Genomic DNA, 24,883 nt, shown 5'->3' with positions numbered 1-24,883 from the left:
ACATAAAACTGGAGTACTGTATAACATCAGAGGAAAACATATTGCTGTAGTCTACCCCAAAACCCAAGGTTTTTACCCAGTTTTACATAATAGAGGTCTGTTCTATTTGAATTGGATATATTGGGAATAAGAAGGAAATTAAAGCATTGTAAACCATACTGTTGGTTTGGAAGAATCAACAGTATCTTACCCCTGCACAGATAGTATCAGGCTAGGAATGTTACTCATTTTCTTATTGATCTCATGTGTAAAGCTAGTTTTCAGTTGACCTCAGTCAGAAGATGGCTGAATTTTGCCTCCATACAATGTTCTGTACCTGAGGTTTCTTTACGCTTTATCAAAGGATGCTGTAGATTTGGGCATTAGCTATCTGTCTAGCCCGATTATTGAGCACAAGTATGTTACACCTCTATAGAAAATTGAATCTACTTTTTCCCACCAATTCAGCTTTCATTGCACTAAGAGGATCTTAGAGCTCTTACTGTTGTTTTATGTATCAGTATTTCAGTAAATCTCATTGTATTGTGTGTATGTAAATGGTAAGTGATTTTAATTTTTTTAAACAGTATTTGATGTGTAAATTCTATTGATAGCACACTGCAGTTCAGCCTTCTGGAATTTGGTAGGGCTTTGGGGGCTTGTTTGCTCTTGTTAGGGATTTATTTTTGTCCTTTATAAATCACTTTTTCATTAATTTTACTTATCATGCTGTGTCAAGGTACTTGCAGGCCTGGTGCATTCTCTAAATCCAAGGGGGGTGTGTGTGTATTCTTAATATATGAGCCTGACTTAACACCTAAACAGTCTTCTAAAGCTGCAATAAATTTTCTGTAGTTTTAGAAACAACTATTTTGGCTATCAACAGTAGTTTTCTGCATCTGGCTATGAAATTCCTCTAACTTTCTTACCCATGTTCCTGCCCCTGAATGTGGTTTAGATAGATTTAGAACGTGGTGTGTATATTGGATGTATCTTTATTTATCAACAGAGAAATCTCATTTAAGAAAAACATTTGGGAAAAATTAGTGGCTCTGTTTTGAAGGAATGTAGAAATGGTATGGGGAGTAGCAGAAACACCTATGAAAGAGTAACAAAAAGTGGCAGGAACACCTTCTGTTTCATTCGAAGGAAAGAATAAATGATTGGCTTAACAGGAAGTTAATATAGTCTGTTTTTTCCTTTAGAGAAGCAAAAACTCTTTGTAATTTTTTTTTTAGGCTACATGACATTCTTCGTCATCAAAAGACTGACTCTTTGCTCTCCTATGACATCCTAATATTTAGCATACTAGTGAGACTGAATTCTTGTAGACCAAATTATGGAAAGTCAGGTAAGTGGCATTTTTCTTTATTATATTGCACAGCTTTTACATTATACACAGTTGGTGTACAGATACACTGTAAAACTTATGTAGGAGAAATACGCAATATAATAATATTAAAAAGCCACTTACCCACCTTGCTGTTTGTGCTTCCACTTCCATGGTGCAGTATTCATTGTATGATGGGCATGAAGTCACCTGTACAGTGCATACTGGGGCATGTAGCTGCTAAAGAGTTAGTTCTTTCTTCTTTTTTTGTGTATCTGATGCACAAAAGGATGAACACAAAGGGCAGCTGTTACTCAGCTTGTGCATAGTGAGAACAAAGTGAGATCCAGTGATTGTTCTCTTTGGTATTTGACCATTGCTGTTCAGTTTGCTTTTTCTTGAGGTTGAGGGCCAGTTGACATAGGTTGGAAATTGCTGCAAACCTAACTTGAATTACTAGGGCTAATACTGTTTTCTGCTACCATATTAACAAGCATCAGCAGTGACTTAGTTTACAAAACTGAAAGCTGCTCTTAACAGTAGTGAGTTAAGGACTTTATTTTTTGTTTTGTTCTTTTACCTGTGCACTCCGTTCTTTTACACAGGAACTGGTTACAGAGAAACTTTACAACTACTGCAGCAAACTAAGGATATCATTATTGTATAGATGAACAAAGACCTAGGGAACCTGATAGGAGTAATGCTGTCTGGTTTTATTATTATATAAACAAATTCCAAATGCCAATGTTGTTTAAAAAGCAAATTCTGTGTATGTAAATTATACAGAGCAGAAAAGCAGTGTTTAGTTTGATCATGGTATATGCTTGCCAAACTGTAATTTCCATTGTTCTCTCTTAAAAGTAACCATATGACTGCTCTCTGATATATGTGCTGCAGATTATTTCTGGTGTAGAAAGTGACATTAAGTAGTAATAAGCAGAGATTTCTATCCTTGTCAGCTTTCAGATTTTAAACATATTTGTTTTAGCCTTATTTTTTAAGATCAAAATATTTAAAATCTTTTTTTAAATCAAAAGGATATTTTTATTTATGGGTCTTTACTGTATTTCCTACTGAATCTAGGAAGGGTCTTGCTCTTACCTCATGGGAGAAAAAACTGCTTTGGGAATAGATAAACACTGCAATGTCAATCAGCATCATGATTTTTTCTGAAAACTTCTGCAGGGTGAGAACAGGAATTGGACTAAAACAGCTCCTTTAGTCTTAGCTGTTGTAGTGCACAGCACCTCCCATAAGAAATAAATAAAGTTGTGAGCATAAAACAGCAGTGGATCCATAAGGGTATGCCTGAAGCCAAAGCTGTAATTCATAAATTGTTTCCACAAAAGTCTACTTGGGTTTTTTTCCAATTAGAGGGGAAATTAACATGTACGTTTGAACTTCAGTTTGTGGAAAGCTGTGCGTGTTTCATCCCAGTTGCAGGGACAGCTTTGACAAGCCAGGAAGAGTGTTTTAATATCACCTTCAGTGCCACCCTTGCCTGTCATAATGAGAAAGATGCCTGTTTGGTGACTGCTTTTTCCCAGCCCAAGCCAGCTGCCTCCAGCTAGACCTTTCCTTGGGAAGATCAATCACAAAATTGCATATATATCTCTTGGGAAATTCAGTGTGTGTGAGCAGTAAGCACAAACATCAGTGGAAATTCCCCATTTCAAAATTTTCACTGACTTTGAAAGATTTCCTAGTGATCATGGTAATATTCAACAAACATAAATAAAGAGCGCTCTTTATAACTTAAATAAACAGCAAAGCATTTTTACTAATTATTAGGCATGAAAATAAATCTCTTCTCTCACATCTAGGATTGGTCTTCCAGATAAGGTTATAAGTATGTTGTCCTGACAGTGTAGGTAATTTATGGTACAGCCAGAGGTGTAATTGTTCTGTGCATGAAGAGAGGCTTTTAGCTTCCAGGGATATAAAGTATTTTTCATGAATATTAAGTAAACTTTAATGATTGAAGGAAAGAGCAAAGTGGAGGACAGTCGTTTGTATCCTGTCTGAACTCGCCTGCAGCCACGTTAATGTTTGTAACAGATTTAGAGTATAGCTGAAATAACAGTAAGGATTTCCTCTTTCCATACCCTTTTCACCATTTTCTTAAAAGCTACATATAACTAAAAGGGTGAAGGGTATTTGCTTATTTACTCTTAATTTACAGGAGGTATTAAAGAAAAATGGAAAGTAACTGTAATCAGTGCTGTTTGAGAAGTAGTGATAGATGGCAATTGAATGGTTTGAGGCTATTAATTGCAGTGAGATTATACTAGTTGAGATACCTTTGATGTCAGGTGCTTGAAATATTAGTTATTTCAAAGACAAATTGGATTATAAATTATTAGTAAATCTGTACCAAGGTGATTAAACCCACTTGTAAACTGTCAAACATGGGTACTATTTCAAGTTATAGTTTATTCAGTTTATTCAGCTGGAAAGGGAGTTCAGAATTGAGTTTAGGAGTTATGTGGGAATATGTGGAGTAAGTGAGTTACTTTTGAGACTGGGCTATTCCTGTGCTTCCTTAATGAATTTTTGTTCAGCTTTGAACTTTCCTTAGTCCACCACTAACCTTTTCGTCTGACACTGTAGAAGATGCTCTAGAGGGAAGAAGCTGCTTCTCTAAGGCAGACTTATGGACTCGCTTGGCCACTTGGGGGAGATAAAAGCCAGCAGATCTGTACAGCCCTCAGACAGACCACAAATACGGTAATGGCATCCTCGAATTCCCACTCTGAGGGTCTACCATTGCTAGGCAGTACTGTTCTCAGTAAAACTTTTTTTTTTCCAGTGGGACGGATAAAATATGTTGCACTGCATGGGTCTTCTTGGTAATACCACCCCATGTCATTCTTCTTATCATTAATCAGATGATGTTTATTGAAGCAGATAGAGAATTCCTCAGTGGTTTGGTATTGGATTTATTGAGTTTTGAGGAATGAGAAACTGAAACAGTGGAAGCTGAGGAACAGTTCAGTAGTTTACAAGTCCTATTAACTTGTTTGTGTAGCTACGGAATTTTGCTCTATGTTCACTCCGCATGCACACACAAACACTCAGAGGACTGCGGTCCCCTACACAAAATAATTAAACAAAGCTCAAAGGCTTGACAATGTGTACATCCAAAGCAGTGAAAGGGGGGAAAAAGCAAGAGGACATCTTTTTCCATTTATTTTTCTCCCACTAATGTTGTTTCATTCCAAGCTTGAAGCTTTCTCACTGAGATGTTGTTTGTGGTGTGTGGATATTTGCAGGCGGGTGTTAGCACAGCTGCAGGCATTTCAGATGACCATTTTTTACTCTTCAGTTTTTTACATAAAATGTTTGTTGTAGTCATGACAAAACTTGGCATTCTAGATATTCTGTTATATGTACTCTCAAAAAGTGCAGTCATCCATGGGAAATGTTGTCCAGCAATGTCCTGTTGGTAACTATAATAATAAAGAGGTGTAGTTTATACAAAGCAAAACTTCTGTGATGAGCATTGTGGTTCCTCTCCAGTGCCCTGGGCTGGAGCTAGGGTCTGGGGGCAGGAGGGCTCTGGATTTCATTCTATTTTGATTTTTCTCCAGTGATCTTTCAGTTTCTATTTCTTTTCAGCCATTTCTTGTAGTTGAGGAGCAATTCCTTCCTCCTCAGTCCGGCTGTGTATCTGGCGTTAGGTCTCCGCTCAAATGCCACTGTCTTGCCAGAGGTACTTCCTGCAGGCTCATTCTCAGGCATGTTCATGCTGGTTACCAAGATTACAGGGTAGGTGTTTTCTTAAGTGACCTTGCATCCTCCTGTGCTGCAGTGAGTCTTGGTCTGCTGGGATGGATCCCAAGAATGGGGTTTTCCATCCTGGCCTTGCTTTGGGACTTCATGACCCTGCAAGTTGGCCTTGTGAGGTTCATAAGCCTTGAGGCAACTTGAGATCTTACCCAAGCTGAGTCAGTTCTAATAAGGAAGTTGAAGGACCAGAGGTCTTGTCACTCTTCTGGCTCACTTCCAGCTTGATAGCAGGACCACAAACACTGCAGGATCTTGTTCCTTTCTTCCGTCTATCAGCACTGTTCTCCCCCTTTGTTCCAGCCAGCTGGTGATGGATAACTGTCGCACCCAGAGGAGATGGAGCTAGAGCACTTCACCATTCTGTCAGTCAGTCCTGCTGGACTTACTGTTAATGCAACCCCTTGCACCATCAGTGTACGAAATGTTGATCTGCCTTATTAGAGCTGCAGTAGTTTGCTCTGTTGCTTTTGTGCTTTTTTTTTTTTTTCATTTCGCAGATCGCTTCTCTGTCAAAGCTGAAAGTGTGGTCTTCTTCTGGCATTGCAACTTATGGCCTACAGTGACTTTTTCCCTTCCTCACTGGGGCCTGGCATGAGTCTTTCCTCTGCTGCTTGTAACAGGCAAGATCGCCTGGCTGCTTGCTGGGAATATCTGAAGCATGCACAGGACATGTTGGCTCCTTGTCAGAGATCACAGGCATCAAACCTCTACAGCATCATAGAGCTGTCTGTGAGTGATGCCACGTTTGGCAAACCTGTCCTGCAGATGCTGTTTACCTGGAAACTCCCAGGATCTCCCTTCCACATAAACTACTTCCTCAGGTCACCCACTGCAAATGCGTGTAGGGCAAGTTATTGAAAAGAAAAAAGTTGTTGATAAACAAAGACTGATAAGTCTTTGATGTTTGCAGAGATGGGATGTCCATAAAAAAATTCATAGCCTACCCTCATTCTTCTGTTCATTAGAGAACCTGCAGTATATATTTCAGTCTTATCATGAAACTAGTTATCTCTTCAAAGGACTAAACTTTACAGTTATTTCAGATAGTTCTCTCAGCTAAGAAAATAAATGTTAGCTCTGTTAAGTGTTGTGTTATTTATACATGCTTTTAAAAACAAAGAAATTAATTAAAATTAGGTGCCACAGAAATAATTTTACATCACTTAATCCAAAAAGCCAAATATCACACACTTCACATAATTCACATGTGTGAATATTATTTTCAGATGTTTTGAGAGGTGACTTGTTTCACAATATGGCTGTGATGGAATTAACAGAATACTGTGCCCATATGATTTGTTATGAGGATGGGTTTTGGTTTGTTTTTAGACATTATAAATAGCCATATAAATGCACCTGTCAGGTATTTTTACATTTTTAAAAACACTCCATTACTTCCAAACTCAAAAAGTGAAAAAGTAAAAACGTTGCATCCTCAGTACAGACTTAACATCCTCAGCCTTGTTTTGACTTCTAATTCCCTGTGTGGTTTTGCTTTCTTCTTTGCTTATTTAGACTTATTTTCCACTCAAATATTTTCTGGCTTTTAAATTCTAATGGCAACAGGTATTTGAGCTGGTAAGGGAACCGTTTATCCTTCAGTGTTGTTCTGTTCCAAGCTTCCAGCAAGCATTTAGCATCTGTGCTGTGCAGGAGTTCAGCTTCCTTATACTCTGTAGGGGAGATAATCCATTCAGCAGAAATAGTTACAGAATAAAGAATATTTAATATAGAATATTTAATTTCCTGAAGCCCCTGCAGCAAAGTAAACATGGCTGCTTGAGATGGGAGGGAAGAAAGGACAAAACAACATACTCTACATTTAATACGTTCAATAGTTCCATGCCTGCCTTCAGAGGGTGCAGCATCTGGCTGTTGCCCCTCTCTTTTGCCAGAGGGATTTCAAGCATTTTGTGTCACTTTTACTTGCTCCATCACAGAACCCTCTGATTGCATCCTCAGTCCAGAATCTTTTAAGCTGGTGAGGAAGCATCAGTCATCATTCATGCCTTTACAATCTGGTGTTTAGTTGGAAGAGCAGTGTCCTTGGAAGTTGTAGCGTTTTGCCAGTGCCCAGCTCAGGAAGGAGCATCAGAATTTCACCACTTCCTTTTTAATCTTGGTCACGTTTTCCTTAATGCTGTACAAAAATTCCTCTCGCTCGTGATGTTCAGTTATAAAGTATGTGGTATAGATGACATTTCACTTAAGGAGGGATATGTTGGAACATCGTGGTTTATTCAAGTGAGTAATTACACTACATATGATTTTAATGTTTTCTTGTGGGTGAGAGAAGAGCTTTTGGCTTTTTAATGTTTTGTTCTTATCAATTTTATTTTTTTTTAAAGAGTTGATTCCCAAAGCCGTAACAAGAATTATAACAGAGGTTTGCTGCTACCCTGCTATTTGTCTTGCAGAGCCACCTACCCCTGTTTGAAGTGGGTGTAGCAGGCTGTCTCAGTGTAGGTGAAGCGTTCTGAATCGGCAGCATTTCTGCAGGCACTTTGTGCAGGCTCAAGACTTGGTAATGCAAGGTGTGGCTGTAAATAAAGCCAGGCAGGGGAGGGTGAAGCTGGCTGAGAATTTCAGTCTAAGGTAAAGCTGCTTTCCCCACAGCACACCATTTGTCACTCAGGAAGCAGTTAAAGGCTAAACTGGGAATGAAAAGTTGTATTCCAAAATAAATATGTAGAGGGGAAAACAAAGAACAGTGTATTTCATTCTCACCATGTGAGAAAAGTAATCACAGCCCATGCTTTTGTTTGCTGAAAATAGGTTTGAAGGGTGCCTCCTTCGCATTAGGCAATTTCCTGAATGATCACTTTGAGTCTATTTTTGCATTTCTGCAAAGAAGCAAAATACTGTTCCTTGTATATGTAGAGAACAACTGTTTGTTCCAGTAGACAAGAAAGTTAGCTAGTTCTGCACACTTCTTCAAAAAGCTTTGGTGTAGAATAAGGGATATAGCACAGGTAATGTATAGTTCTTTCGGTGAGTTCTGACAAAAGCTTGCTGACCTTGTGATGATGTGTGTATAAGAGGAATTTGTTGTATTTATTATCTTCTGTGGAATGACTGTCACTTAGGTCATGTCCATGCAGGCAAGTATTCCTAATGATGCCCAGGCTGTGGTGTCACCTTTTGGGTAGCAGGTGCTTGGAAGAATGGGGAGAGTTGTGTGTTCTTTCACCAAGCCTTTGTTCCTTGCTGTTATCTGACATCTGTTGAAGCCGTTGGCAACACTGAGCTATTAGCTGATGATCACCCAAGTTTTTAATAGGTGTGCAAGCCACCTGTACTTATTAGACTACACATATTGATGTTGCATTATCTGCTGCCACCACTAGGTATATCCCTAGTGACCTTTTTAAGAGCAGGGTCACTTTCTCCACAAAAATATTTGCATCTTTTTCAGTTGGTTATTGTGTGTGTGCATGCATTTGTTTTTGTAGTTCTGCAAGAGCATTCATGTTTCACTTCACAGATTGCTAGGACTACATCTACTGTGTTTAGATCTCAGTTTTGCTTGGAGAATCTCCTGCATCCTCTACATGTAGTAACAGTCGTCTTCTGCTTTATAGAGTGTGTCTGTAAGTAAACAGCAGTTTTCAATAAAGCCTCCCAGTCTACCCCATTCTCTTTATTATTATTATTATGAACAAAATTTGAATGCATCATAGCCCAATGGTGTTTTAAGTCAGCTTTACCCTCTGCAGTAGGATTGTGTTAACCCTTAATGACATCTGAGAAAACACCTGTTAATGGAGCTATAAAGTGGTTCGTGACAACCAATGCTAAAAGGTTTCTACAGTCTGAAACAAAATACGCTTCCAACTTGAATGGGAACAGGTTCAGAGATCTGCTGTGGCATTATAGGATCCTACAGTGAAACCTGTGGTTGTTTCTGATTGTAAATTAATGGAGGATTCTTCACAGTAATGGTCATCACATTGGCGTAGCAGTAGCTGCTATGTGCACTGTGGCAGTGAATTGTGTTTTTTAAGAACTGTAATGTTACATGAAAAGGATCATTACAGCTGAACAATCCAACCAAAACACCCTGAACAAATGAAGCTGCTTGTTTAATAGCAGTCTGTCAGTCAGTGCTGTATAACTGCTTCGTGGTTTCAGTCTGGAAAGGCATCTCTGAGGACCAGGGAATTAGGCAGAGAAACAGCGCAAGAGACTCGAATAGTTGCTGGACAGTGTGCTAATGTAAACCCAACCTTATGCAGTTGTTTTGTTTTCTGCGTGACAATTAAGTATTTTAACTTCTCTGTTATGTAAAGCAAGAAACCAATAAGGTTTAATTTCATGAGTTTGTACTCATACTAATAGAGACAACATTCAGTAATTACCTGCACTTTTTTTTTTAAATTCCTAAGCAGAGCAATCCCTTTTGTTAGACATGCCAGTGTATAAAGAGGCTTTTCTTCTTTTTTTTAAGATTGTATGTTTGCTCCTAAAACAAAGTTCATGCAAAGAACAATTATTTATAGGAACTTGACTTACTTTTCATTATCTTTAGTATGAGATGACATTGTATTAATTAATGTCACCACGGTGATAGCAAAAGTATTACCTTGAAAATTAGAATTAAAAAGAGGTACCATCTGTAAGTTTGGTGCTAGACTTTGCTTGTGATGGTGAAGTAATTCAGTTACTAAAATTACTTAAATGAAGGATAAGTTTATAGTTGCCCTCTGATTCATATTCACTTTCTATTTTTTTGTAGGTGACTTCTGGCTCAAAAAAGCCTGGGCAGAATACTTTCTTTTCCAAATACATAAGTATAAACAGGAATGGCTAGTATACCTGTTGCAGTGGATTTATTTTTCTTTAATCCTCTGAAAGTATATTGCTAAAGCCTGCCATTTGTGGCTGGGTCTCCTTCGGTCCTTTGTTGTTGAAATTTTACATCAGTGTCCACAGGTCTGTGGAATCACTCACTGTTTAAACTTTAGGGGGAAACTATGATGTCTTCAAGGTACTGTTCTAGCTGGGGATAGCCCAGTCAGCATCTTTATACTGGGTTGCAAGATGATGGATTGAACATACAGAAGGAGGATGTTGGAGGAATCTTCAAAATCTTCCTTATGTAACTATTTGGACATTATCATGTTTCTATAATTTTCTCTGGCAAACCACTTTCAAGGAGATGGGCAGGGGAAGTAGCCGGTGTATACAGTTACTAGGCAGTCTGAATAGCAGAAATCTGTATTTGTATCTTATTTTTGCAGTCAGAGCTTCCCTGAATGTTAGCAGGAAGCAAGGGGTCTCATACAAAGACCAGAACATGGCAGAAAATTCTGGGGAGAATGTAGAGCAATTTTGGGGAACTATCCAGATGTATTTCATTCTTGCTGTAATTAAATGGTCTTTCAGAGCAATGATTAATGTGGAATCTAGAGGTTCACTGTGGGAACTGTTTCCTTCACATTTATATGTTGATTGAAACTAAATTATATGGCAGAAGGTCTAAAAATACAAAATGTGCTGTAATCCCTGTTTAATTCAGCAGATAAATGTCAAGTCATCTTTTATGTCTTTGATTATGCATTTTAACATTGTTTTAACATGTGGCATTATGTATTTTATTCTATGGGAAAAAAGAAAAGAGAGGCTTTCTGGGCTTGTGAATTTTATACTGCTAGAATCAGAAATCTCTCCTGAATCTGCCTTTTCATAACAAATTAGAATAGCAGTCTGTCTGATCTCTTGGGGCTTCTTTTTTTTTTTTTTTACTTTTTAAGTCTTTACTGAGCTAGTATTTGAGGCAATACAAAATTTAGAAATGCAGCCCATCAGCAGTTTGCTGCATTCTAGTTTCTGCATCCAGAATATTAAGGAAGTATCAATGAAGTTTAATAAAACACATTGAGCCGTTATGCAACTATATATTGCTGCAGCAAAAACATTCCAAGTGTTTTGTAGAAAATTAAAGGCTATCATCCTATTAACATGAAATAAAATGTCTTAGAATTCATAAACAAAATTAATTATGAATGCAAATATATGGAATTTAAGGAAGGAAGTAGTAGGATGCATGTTTTTAGCGCATCCTTTTTAGTGGTTTTGCCATACAAAAAGTACAAAGGAAAAGGCGGCATTAGAAGATGCAAGACAGAGTCTCCTCTAGCTCTCCTTTCTTCTCCAGCACCTCTCCCAGGCTCTTACACGTCCTGCTGAGAAGGGGTTGGTGTGTGCCGCTTCATGGAGGAAGTTTGTTTGGGAAATAAGGAAGTAGTTCACAACTGCTGCTTTTGGAAAGGCAGAAGCCTTGTCAGTAGGAGAAATGATGAAAGGAAGAGAAGATTTAAGGGCACAAGGTTTAAGGATGAATTAACAGAATGAAGCAAAGTGAGAAAGGAAAAATAAGTATTAGTTGTTACTGCATTCCCCCAGGTACTTAAGATTTTCACCTCCCTGGTATTATTTATGTGGGTTTGACCACCATTACATATAAACAAAAAACAGAGAGATGCAAGTCTTTCCCAATTAGTGTCTGCCTAAAAAGTAACCTACTTTTTAATTATGTCTCTGTTTCTTATAGCTTGCTGTCCTGAATCTGTCAGCTTTTACCACCTCCTTTGTAAATTATATGCCCTGATGTTAGGCAAAAAAATGTAACCTGTTCTATAGTTGATGATTTGATACAGATGCAAAATCACATCAATGTTACAGAGACATTTTGCAGCCTGTGGTAGTTGCACCTATTCTGCCCATCCTACTGTTGTACAAGATGTGTTAAATAAGAGAAGGTTCTTTAAGAAACACTTTTGTGTTTCTGCTTGAAGATGTACGTTACTTTGGTACATAAGTAAAATGAAAAAGAAGGACCCCCACCAGAGTGTTCCTGTGCTATTCCCCGGTGTAATTAAGGTCTTGTGTTGATTTCACAGTTCAACATATTGGTGTTGGTCGATGACACTAACTCTGTTAGAAACCAAGGGAAATTGGAGTCTTTTTTTTTTTTCTCCCCTTTTTAAATTAAATTGTTTGGCTGATGTGTCCAATTAGCACTGGTCCAATTACAAGGTACCCTGGTGAAGGGGAGCAGGAAGCAATACATCTCGCTTCCGAAGTAGAAACTTCATTTTATTTTTAATCGGTGCTATTAAGGAAGACTTCCTTGGGAGTAGGCTTCACTGAGGGTTTGTTCATTATCAGCTCAAGGTAAAGCCAAAAGGAACCTTTCTCATTTCATACCAGAATTGATTTTTTTTAAAAAAAAATAAATAACAAGTGTATGCACAGGGGGTCAGTGCATGTATTTAAAAGTGGAGTTACCATTGGTAACACAGCTGATTTCCTTTGTTGGAAAAGTCATTGTTCATTACTTACCTGAAATGAAAGGTTAATGCCCTGTAGTGATCTGAAGAAACCCCTACAAAAATGCGCAGCAAGGATCTAATGTTATTGTGCAATAGTACTTTCCACATACTTTTCTTCAGGTAAGACGGACACAGAAAATAGCTGTTGCTGTTCTAATAAATATATTTGATGTAAAGTAGTACCCGGTGTACTGGAAAATGAAAAGGCTCCTGCTACTGTCAAACAGAGCTGTCACCAAGGGCACAAATTTTGCTTTCTTTATTGATGTTTGCAAAACATGCTGGCTATACTTTGTATAGAACTGCTGTACTTTTTTTCCTTAAAAAGCATCTTTGTTGTAGTAGTAGTAACTTATTTTGTAATGTAGCTGTTGCTTTAATTGCTTTCTCGGTAGCTTAAAACTGTTACTTTTGGCACATTTTTTTTCTTCTTGCAGTTTGAACACAATTGCAAATGAGATCTTGTGTAGTATATTTGATATTCAGGTATTCTGAAGAATTTTGTTGGCTTTCAAGCAGAAACTTCAGCACTTCAGAAAGATCAATTGGTTGCCTCACCGAGACGTACCTGTGATGTAGGTTAAACCAAGTCACTCAGCAGCTCAGGGAAGACAACGCAAGATACGTGTTTCAAACCAAAGTATTTCATGGGGGTAGATTGCAACCATCAGTCTGTAGTTGAAGAAAAGCTTTAAATTGGCACTGCCACAACAGTCCTGCCTGGTCCCTTGTATGGTATGAGTAGTGGTGTGGCACAGGGGAAAGGGGATCAGGCTGGCTAGGAAGCTGTTTTTTCCACACAGGTACTAAAGTGGTGGTGGTGGTTAGCCTGGCCACTTTCCCAGTCACTTCACCAAACAGCTGTACAGATGTTGGTGTCAGCAGGAGCAGAGTGGGGAGGAAAAAATACAGGAAGGGGCATGGTTGCTTTTTTTGAGTGACAGTGATAGCCAGTAACGGGATAAAACATGCATCAAATCACAGCCACTGGTACTTAAAAGCTGCAGAATAACATCTCTCAGCTTCTGAAAGATGCAATGGGACCTTAATCAAAGGTATGCAAAGAGCATCTTTCAGCAGTAGATGTTCTGTTCAGCAGTTCCACCTTAGAGAAACAGGAGGCTGGTTTCTGGGCAGCCCCCAGACCAGAGGACCAATCACTTAACAAGCAGTTCCTAGCAGAGTCAAGCAGCAGAGGGGGAGCCCACGGTAGACTGCACAGAAACGTCAACCCAACCACACAAGTGAGGACAGCTTCAGGGCTGTTGCTTCTCACAGGTCAAAGATAACAGGCACGTGATCTCCGGTGCTTCTGAGTAATAATTCTGCCAAGACTAACTTGGAATATGTGCAAGAAAGTTTTCTAATGATTTAATATGCGGCATCACTCTCAGATTTTCCTCTCATGCTGACCATTCTCAGCTGGGCCATAGCCTGCGAGGAGATAACATTCCATATTAAATATGTATCAGCAGCTTCAATTTATTTAGTGCCAAATGCTGCCAAAATGTCTTTTTGTCAATGATATTAGCATAGGTATTGGAATACTGTGTGAAATTTCTTTTTAATCTGCCCCTACCAGTCGATAACTGAACGTTACCATAGATCACAGTCTGCTGAACCTAAAATTATTGCTTCAGTCTAACTTTTCAACATTGAGCAAAAACTTCTAGAAGGCACAGATCTTTGCTTTGATTTACTTGAGTGATATTTGATGAATTTGCAAATTTAGACCATTTCAGTTAATGGAGATATGTATTTTCCTGCCATAATGGACAATTTTTAAACCCAGTTATCTTCTTCCTTTTTCGTACTTGCCTTCCTCCCCAGTCTTCTTCCTTCCCCATTATCCTCATTTCACTTACTATAATTTTTTCCTTTCTTCATGTTTGGTAGTTTTAGCTTAATTGTTCATAGAAGGCACTCTACAAATACCTACATTTTGTTACTGTACTGAATGAGAGATGGGGCTGGGGAAGAGCTTTGACGTTATAGGCAAATGTGAGCAGCTGAGCTAGGTTTGGTGCAGCAGGTCCTTCTGCTGACAGTTGCTGCTACCTCAGCTGAGATGCAGTAGCCAGCTGCAGGCACATCCCTAGCCTGCTGCAGCACAAATAAAAACTATGGGTACCTAAGTAAGCTTACTTAATTTTGCATCCTGGTAGACTAGGAGCGCAGGTGCAGCCAGTTGCTGTACCTCAGCTGAAGGGTTAGAACTTCTTAGGCCACTGATGTGTACTTACAGTTGTCAGGCCACGTGTTGTGCTAGAAATGCTCCTCGGGAATTGGTGTGTGAAAAACAGCTTGTAAATTAGCTTTGGGAGAAGTCCTCAATGACAAAGCTTGTGTGGTGAAACTGTTTGCCCTAAGGCAAAGTGGGGAAAAAAGTACACAACTTATCCAGGAAATTGTGAGGAAAACCGCAGGCTTGCTCAGCACCATTGCAGCTCACAAATACATCTCTACCAAAGCGATGAAACACACCGTTTGTGTGTGACAGTTGCCTTGTACAGAATTGCCCTCCAGCTCTACGTATTAGTTCTGGTTTTAGCTGCTGTTCTTTAAAGAAACAGCATAAAAGGGAAGAAAAAAATCACTTTATTTCCCATATGTATCTGTAAGTCTTTTCCTCCTAAGTAATCCTTTTCTACTGCAGTGGATAATTGGTCAATCGTGTTGCTGCTACCTGTGTTAGCCTTCTTTTGACTTGTCAGTTTGCAGCAGCCTTTCTCTAATTATGTTTGCAAATAAATTTGGGTGTGCTACCTCAGATAATACTGCTTATCTGCATAAAGGTGTTTGCTTTCTGTTTTTTCCCTTTTTAGTTTACATGCTATTCATTTTGCTGAACTGGTGAGAAATGCAGGGAAGGGAGGGGAAATAGTAGTATACCACAAAGTAGAACAAGAGTTGACATCAGGTTACATATTAATAGAGAATAATAATTTTCAACCGCAAGAACCTGTTCCAAAGAGAAACCTCTACAAGGTTTTGTGATCTTTCTGAAATCATTGTTAGTTGAACTGGTGCTTTTCACTCTGAACTTCCAGGCTGTGTATTGTGCCCCTGCTTTTTGTGCTAGTATTTAGAAGAGTCTCTATTGTGAATAGATTAAATGCTGTAAATATTATAAATTTAAATTTCCTGTCTGTTTTTGAAGGTTTTGTGGCACTTTTATGTCTGTGCTTCTGGCCATAGTTCGGTTGACATGTTTTCAGTGTCAAAACAAGCAGCTCCTCACCTTTGTTGTGATAGTGTCTCCGTTTGTGAAGCCAAAATGGTTATTTAGATGAACAAAGCTGATCCAGCTGAAAGGTAACTTGTTCTATTGTTGTGGAATAAGAGCAGTATCATTCACTCCCTGGTTTATTTTTTAGTGTTTGTTAGAAAGTTATCTTGCTCACCTCCGGGCCATGAAAGCAATTATCATAATAACGAAGAAATAACGGAGTGGTGGTGGAAGGACCTGCTGAACTTGGTACAAGCAGCATGACTGCCAAATAGATGTGGGCTCAAACATCACCGTCCCCAAAAGATACAGTCTGTTGGGGAGCTGAAAAAGTTGAGACAATGTCTGCATTAATGCATAGAGCAGATCTGTAAAACATATCAGTAAAGCAGAATCCTTTGTGTGAAGAGCCTGATGTCTGCATTGTATATGCTTTGGGATTTGATTTTTACTGTGGACTAGCTGTTGTCTAGTCCTGACAGCTTTGTGCTCAGTTACTGCTGGGGCACACGCGGTGTGCTTCTGGAGAAGATCTGCAACGCAATTCAATCAGAGCAGAATCCAGCCCATGTACTCTGAGATGCTGGGCCACCACGTGGAGCAAAGCATGGAGGATGAAGGAATTCAATTTAAAAGTGTGCTCCATGTATAAAGTAAAAGCTCAGCGTAGATGCACTCCAAAAGACTTGTCCACAATGACAAGAGCATGTGTTTGAACAAGGAAATTAGCAATGGCTTTCTGAGTCCTATCAACGTGTTATAACTTGTAGGCGAGCTTCCTTCTGAATTACCTTTATTACTGAAAGAAACCTTAAAGTAGAATAATTAGCAGGCTTCAGCTGTACACACAACTGAATTGTGCTTCTGCCAGTGTGAACCCTTGTTCAGTAGTTGGTGCTAGTGACACTAGTGTTACATTTATTTGGTGTGTTGATTCTAAGAAGCACGTGATGGCATAAATTACAGGGACTTCCAGTACAGTTTTGGCAAACCTAAGCTGAAAGAAAAAGTAGTACAGATGGCTGAAAATAGTAGTAAAATATTCCATTTCATGTCTGCAGAAACCATTTAGTGATTAAAGAGGTGTTATTAATGCATCAGATTCACTTGAGGGATTGCGCTTCCATAATGTCCACTAAAACAATGATACTTCTATTTTTGTTTTTAAGTGTAGCCCTTGCCAAGTGCAGGCATGTTTCTCTGCAGCTATGAAATTGATTTATTGACAGTAAGGAAAATGCAGATTCTCTCAGTGGCTTCTGTTTTCCTTCTGCCAGCTGAGCACAGTAAGCAAGCAGTAGCATGGCTGTCGTTTTCTGTCCACCATTGCCAAAATTCAGTCTTATGAGTCTTATGCAAAGTAGCGTATTGATTTCATGCTGACAGTAAAGAAAGATGGCAATTTTTATACCTTAAATAAGATCAAAATGTGACCTGCCTATGACATGTAACACACCACTGGCTCAAATGCAACGTTTCGTAGTAAGTGAACCTTAGAAACTTTCTGCAGCACTTAGGAGAACTCTGGGCTGTACAAAGCTTTGATCAAGACTGTTTTTAGAGCACGGTACCTATGATTAGCCAATGTTTCATGATTGGTGGTGAATGCTTCTTACATCACTGCAGGAAACAAGGCAAAAATCTCTCAGGGTTTTTGGTTGCAGAGGTAAAAAGCAGGGCTTTATTGCAGTGTGTGACAAAGTTGCACAGCACTGATGGGCCCTGTAATCGCATCTTCTCTGGAATGCTAACAAAATCCTTTACAAGCATCACTGTAATAATGCAGGGTCATTTATTGATCTTTAGTCTCCATGAAGAACCACAGTCTTATCGATTCATGTACCATTTACAAGCCTCTCTCTTGCTCTTAAAACACCTTTTTATTGGTACAGTTTGGTAGTTTCTGTTTGGTTTATAGGTGTATTTCCTCAATTCTTCAGTGGCAGAGAGGTAAACAGATGTGAGTAGGAACCTTATAAATTGAAAATTTCCATGTCTCCAATTAAATTTATTTTCTGGATACATGGGTACTTTTGAGCTTGCTGAGGCAGCCAGTTAGTGTTGAGCTGAAGAAGCCTTTGTTTCTAAAAAAATCTAAGAAAGAATAATTTGAATAATGTCTTTTTAAAAATTCTTTTCTCTCTCAGATTTAATAAGTCGTACTACCAAATTAAAAAATTATCCCATTAAATAAAGTGTGATCCCACCTAAAGCACATTGGACTTTTGCTAATGGATTCAGTGAGAACAGGATTTAACTTCCACATTTTCCTCCACTAAGTCTATAGAACAATGGTCTTCCTGAAGAGAACATCTTTTATAATAATGAATATGCAGATCCATGAACTGGGGATTTAGTAGAGTTACACCATGACTGTTACCTGTTCTTATGTATCCTATAAAATGTTGTGTCCCTGTGATGAGTGTGCTGGAATCTTGGCCCTGCAGCCACAGCTCCATTTATGTATTATATCTGGCAGGTTCCAGCATCAGCAGCTGTGTGATGATCCTTGGTAACTAGAAATAAACTGAGCTAATGCTGCGCCTTGCACCTCCAAGGACAGAAATGCTGTGGTTTTCCTCAGTTTAGATGGATGCATTGTGTGTTTCTTGTTTTATAAAGAGCATGCTAGGAGAAAGGAAAATAAGAGCTTGTGGAAAGATTTGTGTGTTGGTGCCTCTGTGTAGGCTTTGTGTAAAATAGGTGCTGAGTTTGGTCAAAGGCTTACTTATATTTGGCATGAGCTTGAGTCTGTTTCTAATGGATGCAAATGTGAATAGGCAGTTTTCTCAACAGTCTCAGGAGTCAGAGAGTAGCGTTTGTGGTAGTAAAGGCAGACTGAAGCTGAAACACAGTTCTTCAATTTTTACTTTGCTCCAAAGGACACGTGCATGTTGTTTCTTAGGATATTTAAAGAAGTAATGTGTTGAGAGATGAGCACCTGAATTTCAAAATGTTTGTACCTGAAAAGTTCTGTCATCTCTTTCATTTACAGTAATTTATCTCAGCAAGTGGCAAACCTCTAATATTTTTTTATGTTTTGAAAAGCATCATTGCCATGCGTTTGGCCTGGATGCCTTACACACACACACTTTGGAAAGTGTCAGTATCACTGCTGAGGAATGCACTTTCTGATAACAAGACTGTTTTAAGTTACTCCTTTTTCAGAAATGTGTATGTTCACCCTCTGGTATGAAGTAATTTTTTACTACTGTTATGTCACCCTTGCAAAAAATACATATATTTATTCAAATCATCCTGGGGGATTAGACTCCTTTTTGCTAACTAGGACAAGATTCAAACAAGCCTTAGCTTTTTTCCCCATAGTTAAAACAACTGTGTTGCATTTGCAAATCAGTGGCTTTAAATCTTTTTGAAGAGCAGATCCATGGAGATGCTTCAATGTTTTGTTTAAGTTGCTGCCTTTTGTGCAATATTGAAGCTGATGCTTTACAGGTATGCACTGGCAATCAGTAACTGCAACGTTGCTCTTTTGGGAGTGTCAAATTCTAGCAGATTCTGTGCATCATTGTCCAGCAACTCTTTTTACTTTAATTTGGTTCTCTATAAGGGTTTTACATTGTAAGTGAAGAGCTTAAAATGGTACTTGTAGTTTTTAGATTGTCATTTTATAGATAGTGGTCAATTTGCCAAGTACCTTCCTCTCTAGTACCCTTTCCTCCTGATCTGCTTTTCTGTATTAATGAGTGAAAGTTTTATACGTTGGTCTGCTTGTGATAAATAGTTTATAATTTCATTTCACGAGCAGCATACACAATTTGTGGATAGACAGAACAAGAGGAAAACACCTTGTGCAGCCAATTCCCACTGTAAACACTCTAGACTAAGCAATAAACTTTTGGAGGAGCAGGGGTGGAGAGCCTGGTTTTTTGAACTCCTTAGCACTTGTAAGCAGTTCATGCATGACTCATGTCATGCAACCAGCCGCACATTTTGTCAAAACCATGGGCGTTGAGCAGGCCAGCAAACCCGCAGGACTTGTGAAGGTTGTTCAGGGATGCAGTTGAACTCCCAGCTCTGTCACCATCTTTCTCTGTTCAGCCTGGTACGCAGTGTGTGCATCTTTAGCTGCAGAGTCTTGTGGGACTGAGCTCATTAGCTACCACGCCTGTACCAAGTGCCCGGCTTTCTGGAGCTGCTTGGATTCTAGCAAAGTGAGTATCTTTGTTGTAGCATAGGAGGGATGTGTAAACAAAAATATGAGCAGTGATAGCTGATAACATCCTACTTTCAAGTAATCTGTGACTGTACTTCTTCCAATAACACTTAATGTGTTTTTAAATTTTTCTACATATACTCTTCTGACTTTTCACAGTTCACAAGTTGATACTCAGGTAATTAAGGGGGAAATTTCCAGTGGGTACTTTACAAAATATTTCAAGTGACATAGAGGTAGTAAGTAAAAAATAACCAACCTATTTATTTCCCCCTTAACCCCAGAAAACTGCTTTTTAAAGATGAAGCCATTAGTACCATCAGGTTGCCCGGAGACAGTATCACAGTTCCCACAGTATTTTTTATTTCCTTGTCTTTGGGACCTTTTGCATGTCACTTCATAATCTTCTGTCACAAGTTTTTTTAAGTCCAGGTGTTACGTCAGTACATATTTCTACTCCAGTTGTTCTAGTTTTGTTTTTCTAAATACCTTCTGCTAGCTTATGGCTGTGAATATAGTCTAATGTGAAGGTCTGTTCTGCATATTCTATATCTAATCCAACCTGTGTCACCTAGTCCTCATTTTCCAATACTTATCTGATCAATTCCCAGCTGTTACTCGGTTTCCAATTTCTGCTGTGAAATTCAGAAATGGACAAGCTATTTCTGTGCTTTATTTACAGAGGTTTACAGAAAATGGCCAGCAGGAAAGTACAGCAGTGAATTTCCCTTTTCCTTCAGGACTGTTTCAGTCCAAAGGGCAGTAAAAACCACTATGAAGAGCATTGCGATTTTTGTGGTTGTACAGGATTTCCAATCTGTTAGTTGGATACCATTACTAAGGAAGGTAAAAAACAAAGCAGGGAATGGGCATCAATGGGAATTGGTTTCTTGGTTAGAGGTTTGGAGGTTTTATGGAAAAGCTTGTCAAACTGTAAGATGGCCTCAAAAAAAAAAAAGTAAGGTACTTGACCTTTCTATCTTTAACGTTTCTCTTTTGAAGTATTAAGACAACAGTGACTATGATCTTGTCCTTTCTTTCTTTCCTACTTGTAATTCTTTGTCAGAAATAACTCATCTGTCTATGTGTATTTCTTGTTTGATCCTTTCAAAGACAAGAATGAAATTCACAGCACTTTTGCTGAGATGGGTTTCCACTGAGAATGTGGATCAGAGACCAGCAAATAACAATATGTATGACAATAACAAATAACAATACAGGAAACAAACAAGTTTTTCTGTATTTGTAAGAATCAGGCTTTAACCATGAAGACAGTAATAGCCGTTTTGCTATTGTGTACAATACTAGGCTGAGCACCAAAAATCCTAGAAAACAACCTTCAAAAGGCAGGCATGTTTTCTGCTGTCTTCCCTTGTTAACACTAATAGATGTTGCTTTTGGGTTTGTATGTGGTAGAAATCTTCCTATTTCATCTACGTATCTCTCAATAATGGGTGAAATTCACTGTCAGCCAACTAAAGCAGCAGCAGTCATTACGAATTCAGTTCGTTTCAGAAAGATACTTCTTGCTTAAATAATCCCATTGAACATTACGTTCAACCATGTTGTGAAACTGGATGATAATAACTCTTTGTTCAGTAAAAGCTCCCTGTTCATCTACTTAACAGAATAGGATCAACCGCAGAGTCAGAGAAGAGCAAGATATGATCTCGATGGCTCTTAAAGAATCACAACTGTTATGGAAGAACAAGATTTTTTTCAAAACTGACTAGGTGTTCCAAAATAGTGGGACCTGGAATGTAATGATACTACTATATAAGCTGTGCCATGTAAGACCACAACAATAGAACCTCTTCCACACTAACATTTCTATTATTTAGTGGCTACAGCAGTAGCTAAACATATATTCTAAATGTTGGTGGTGCAGATGGAAAGGTGTAGTCTTCTAGGTCTGCACAGTGTTAGGTATATCAGAGAGAAAAGTACAAACAGAATTACAGCTTACATCCTAATATGCCCTTTTATTTTCTCATAAGAAAATAACTTATAATGCTTCTAAATCCTGTTGCTAATTGCACTGTAGAGCAGTGGCACAGTGCATCCAGACAAGCTCGAAGTGAAGCATGCTAATTTTAGTCAGTGGTGGCTCCAAAGGTCAAATCTTAGCACTAATGTATAGAAGAGCACCCACTCACCACCACCACTTCTTCTCCCATTTGGAAACCTCTTTTAGATGAGGTTCTGTTATACTATTTAGTACACAAAGTGGAGTTCATAGTTTGAATATGTGCAGAATTAGTTTGTTTTTGTGAATCGCAAATGTTTTGAATAAATATTCCAGGCTTGATATTGCTGAAGAGTGGTTTTACTATACACTTTATGTTGGGGAGTTGCCTAGCAAGGTCAGTGAAATGAAAATATTTGCTCTGGCATTCAAGCAAGTTCTAAAAGAGCTTAGGCAATATTTCTGCTGCAGAAAATGTTGATTTAGATCTGCCCAAGTTCTGCTCTAACTTGTGAATCTGATTTTTATAAAATAAAATAAAGTTGTTTGGTTGTTTCCTGCTTCTCCTTATGTGCTGAATTCGAATACCATTATCAGATATGCTGCACGGTTCTGTGTTTTATTGCTTTGTTGTGGGTTGGTTTGGTTTTTTTATTTCAATGCCACTTTATGCTTACTCAGAAAATATGGCAGGGAAATAACCTAGGGTATCTGAGCTGTGTATTAAAAATCACCTATTAAATGTAACCTGCTTTAAATTACTCAATTATATATATAAGAAGTAGATTGGTGATTCTGTTTTGCATCTTAGATTATGTGTGCAGATAGGAACCTGTACAGATATTTGTACTTTCTGCAGCCACGGTCTCATGGTGATCAAGGAAGGTCAGTGAGGTATGGGGACCTAATGGAGTTGTGACCCCTGCATTTCCTTTACAAAGATTAAGAAGATTAGTGTTTTCATCAATATGATATTAATCTTTAATATACTTTGCATGAAATACTAGTGTTTTACAGGGTTAATTTTGTTAAGTTTTACGTAATAAAATGCAGCTAGATTTCAGGGCACCAACATTTGTCATGTATTTGACACACAATATAAAAGTTAGAAGTTAATATATTGAGGTTTGCTTTGCTGAAGAGAGAGAGATTGGATATCCTTCATTGCATAGAGGTGGGGTGAGTGGATGTGTACCCAGTAATGAACCAGCTGTGAAAACAAAGGTACTTTGTCAGGAAGGGGGGATGCGGACAAAAGCTGGAAACCTGTCTGCTACCTTGTAAGGGAAGGAAAAGATGAGATGAATGAGGAAGAGAGGTATTTTTGATGGAACCTACCTCAGTATAGATAGGTTAATTGTTTGGGGTTTTTCTCTTATTTCTAAACCTATGTCTTTAGTAAATGTTCGCATGTTGTCAGTTTGAATTTTATGAATGAATAACTGTATGTCCTCTTTATTGTAATTTGGATTGATGCTGAATAACAGCAAAGCATAAAGTGAATCTGCAGACCAGAAGTGTAGAACACTTCACACGTCCTTGTCCTCTAGCGTATTTTTTTGTGATACCTGAAGATCAAGAACAGCGGATCCATTTGAGCCGCTTGAGCCACGTGATGAGTTTGCACTGCAAGAACTAGCTGAGGAAGCAGGAGTTTCTTCTACTGTCTGTTGGTTATATTCCTGGCATGGATCAAGGTGTTAGGGGGCACACTCAAACACCAAAGATTGTGGAGAAAGTAACACTGTAAAAGCATATTCACTTTTTTTTTTTTTTTTTCCCTCTCTCAACCTGAGAGACTGGTGGGAGGTTGTATCAGTACATTGTAACTGAGAGAAATGGATTGTTTGTTTTTTATGACGAATAATGGCAGTAGTTCCACTTGGATCCAAGTTGTGTTTTTGAACCATCGGTCTCACGCCAAAGAACTGGAACTTGCAGTAAAATATAGTCACTAGATACCTAGCTGCTCACCTGGGATAATACCATATGGAACAATGCATGCTTTGGGAAGCCAGAAATTTCTAATAACAAATGCAGTCATTTCCCCATTTCCTGCCCATAATACGTCATCCTTTCATAGCTGCAGTTTGGAGAATTGGGTGGGGTACATCGTCTCCTTGTACATGCACAGCCTCTGGCATTATTCATCCACAACCTTTGTCTTCTACAGGAGCTGGAAGTTTTCAGTATTTGAGAAGTCTTAGCTGCCAGTGTGGGTGCATAACCCAGCAGCTGTGCTTAAAGTCCTGAGATAGATCTGGAGAAGTTAGTTTTGTTTTGCATGTTTTAACTTCTTTCAAGGTTAGAAGAGGATGTCTGACAGGACTGTGTGCCCGGAAGGTCCATGTCTAAGCTGTTTCCTTCCTGCAGACACCACCAGTCATTTTTACTTGGTGCTTGCTCTTGCAAGGCCTTTGTATTCATGTTATTGCAGTCGTGGTTGTACTACAAGAGAACATTTTGAAGTCGCTTTGCAGCTGCCAGAAAATACTGTATAGGAAGCTTCTCGCTGGCATTCTTAAAAAGGTCCCCTAAGTATACCCACATTATAACATTCAGTAACAGGACAAGGAAAATGAGGTAGTGACCTGACCAGATCACTTGTCTTCAGTTGTTCAGTTGTAAATCATCATCCATTAGAAATTATCAGCCTCTGCCTTGTTCTCTTGCTTCCTTTGTATTAGGAACTTGCATCAACAGGAAAATCTGTAAGGACGAAAGTCATAATTGGTAATGAATAGACAAAATATTAACATTTCACCTTCTTTTGTGCACTACTTGGGCCCTCTAATTCACTTTTCTCAAACTTCATCAGTTTACCTTGTATATCTTGACTCAGAGGCAGCAGCATGGATCTGATCAGCAGGAACTAAAAGTCGCCTGTGAGTGCTGACAAGATTCTTCTCGATGTCAAGTGGACCAGATGGCTGAAAAATCATTTTTTGTTTACATGCAAATACTCAAGTTTTCTACCAGACGTTTTAACCAGGCAGGGGTTAAAAAAAGTTGGTATTACTGCATTACATCACAGCAAACTCGTGAAATTTAACTGATCCATTTGGCAAAATGTTTTTAA

At 38.6% G+C, this 24,883-nt stretch overlaps 1 protein-coding gene across 6 annotated transcripts in view; it reads left to right on the top strand.

The window, feature by feature from the left end:
• LYRM4 (LYR motif containing 4) overlaps positions 1 to 24,883 on the top strand; it is a 91,826-nt gene that overhangs the window by 44,100 nt on the left and 22,843 nt on the right. For 3 of the 6 annotated variants that reach the window (XR_008731566.1, XR_008731565.1, XR_008731564.1), the window contains one exon: positions 1,218 to 1,330. The exons of the other annotated variants lie outside the window; for them this stretch is intronic. The gene's annotated coding sequence lies outside the window, so the exon portion shown is untranslated. The remainder of the gene's footprint in view (positions 1 to 1,217; positions 1,331 to 24,883) is intronic. 6 annotated transcript variants of the gene reach the window in all.

Source organism: Falco cherrug, chromosome 3 (assembly GCF_023634085.1).
Source record: "Falco cherrug isolate bFalChe1 chromosome 3, bFalChe1.pri, whole genome shotgun sequence".
NCBI classification, from domain to species: domain Eukaryota; kingdom Metazoa; phylum Chordata; class Aves; order Falconiformes; family Falconidae; genus Falco; species Falco cherrug.
The sequence above is the reverse complement of the archived record's forward strand: the minus strand, read 5'-3'. Positions and strand labels throughout refer to the sequence as shown.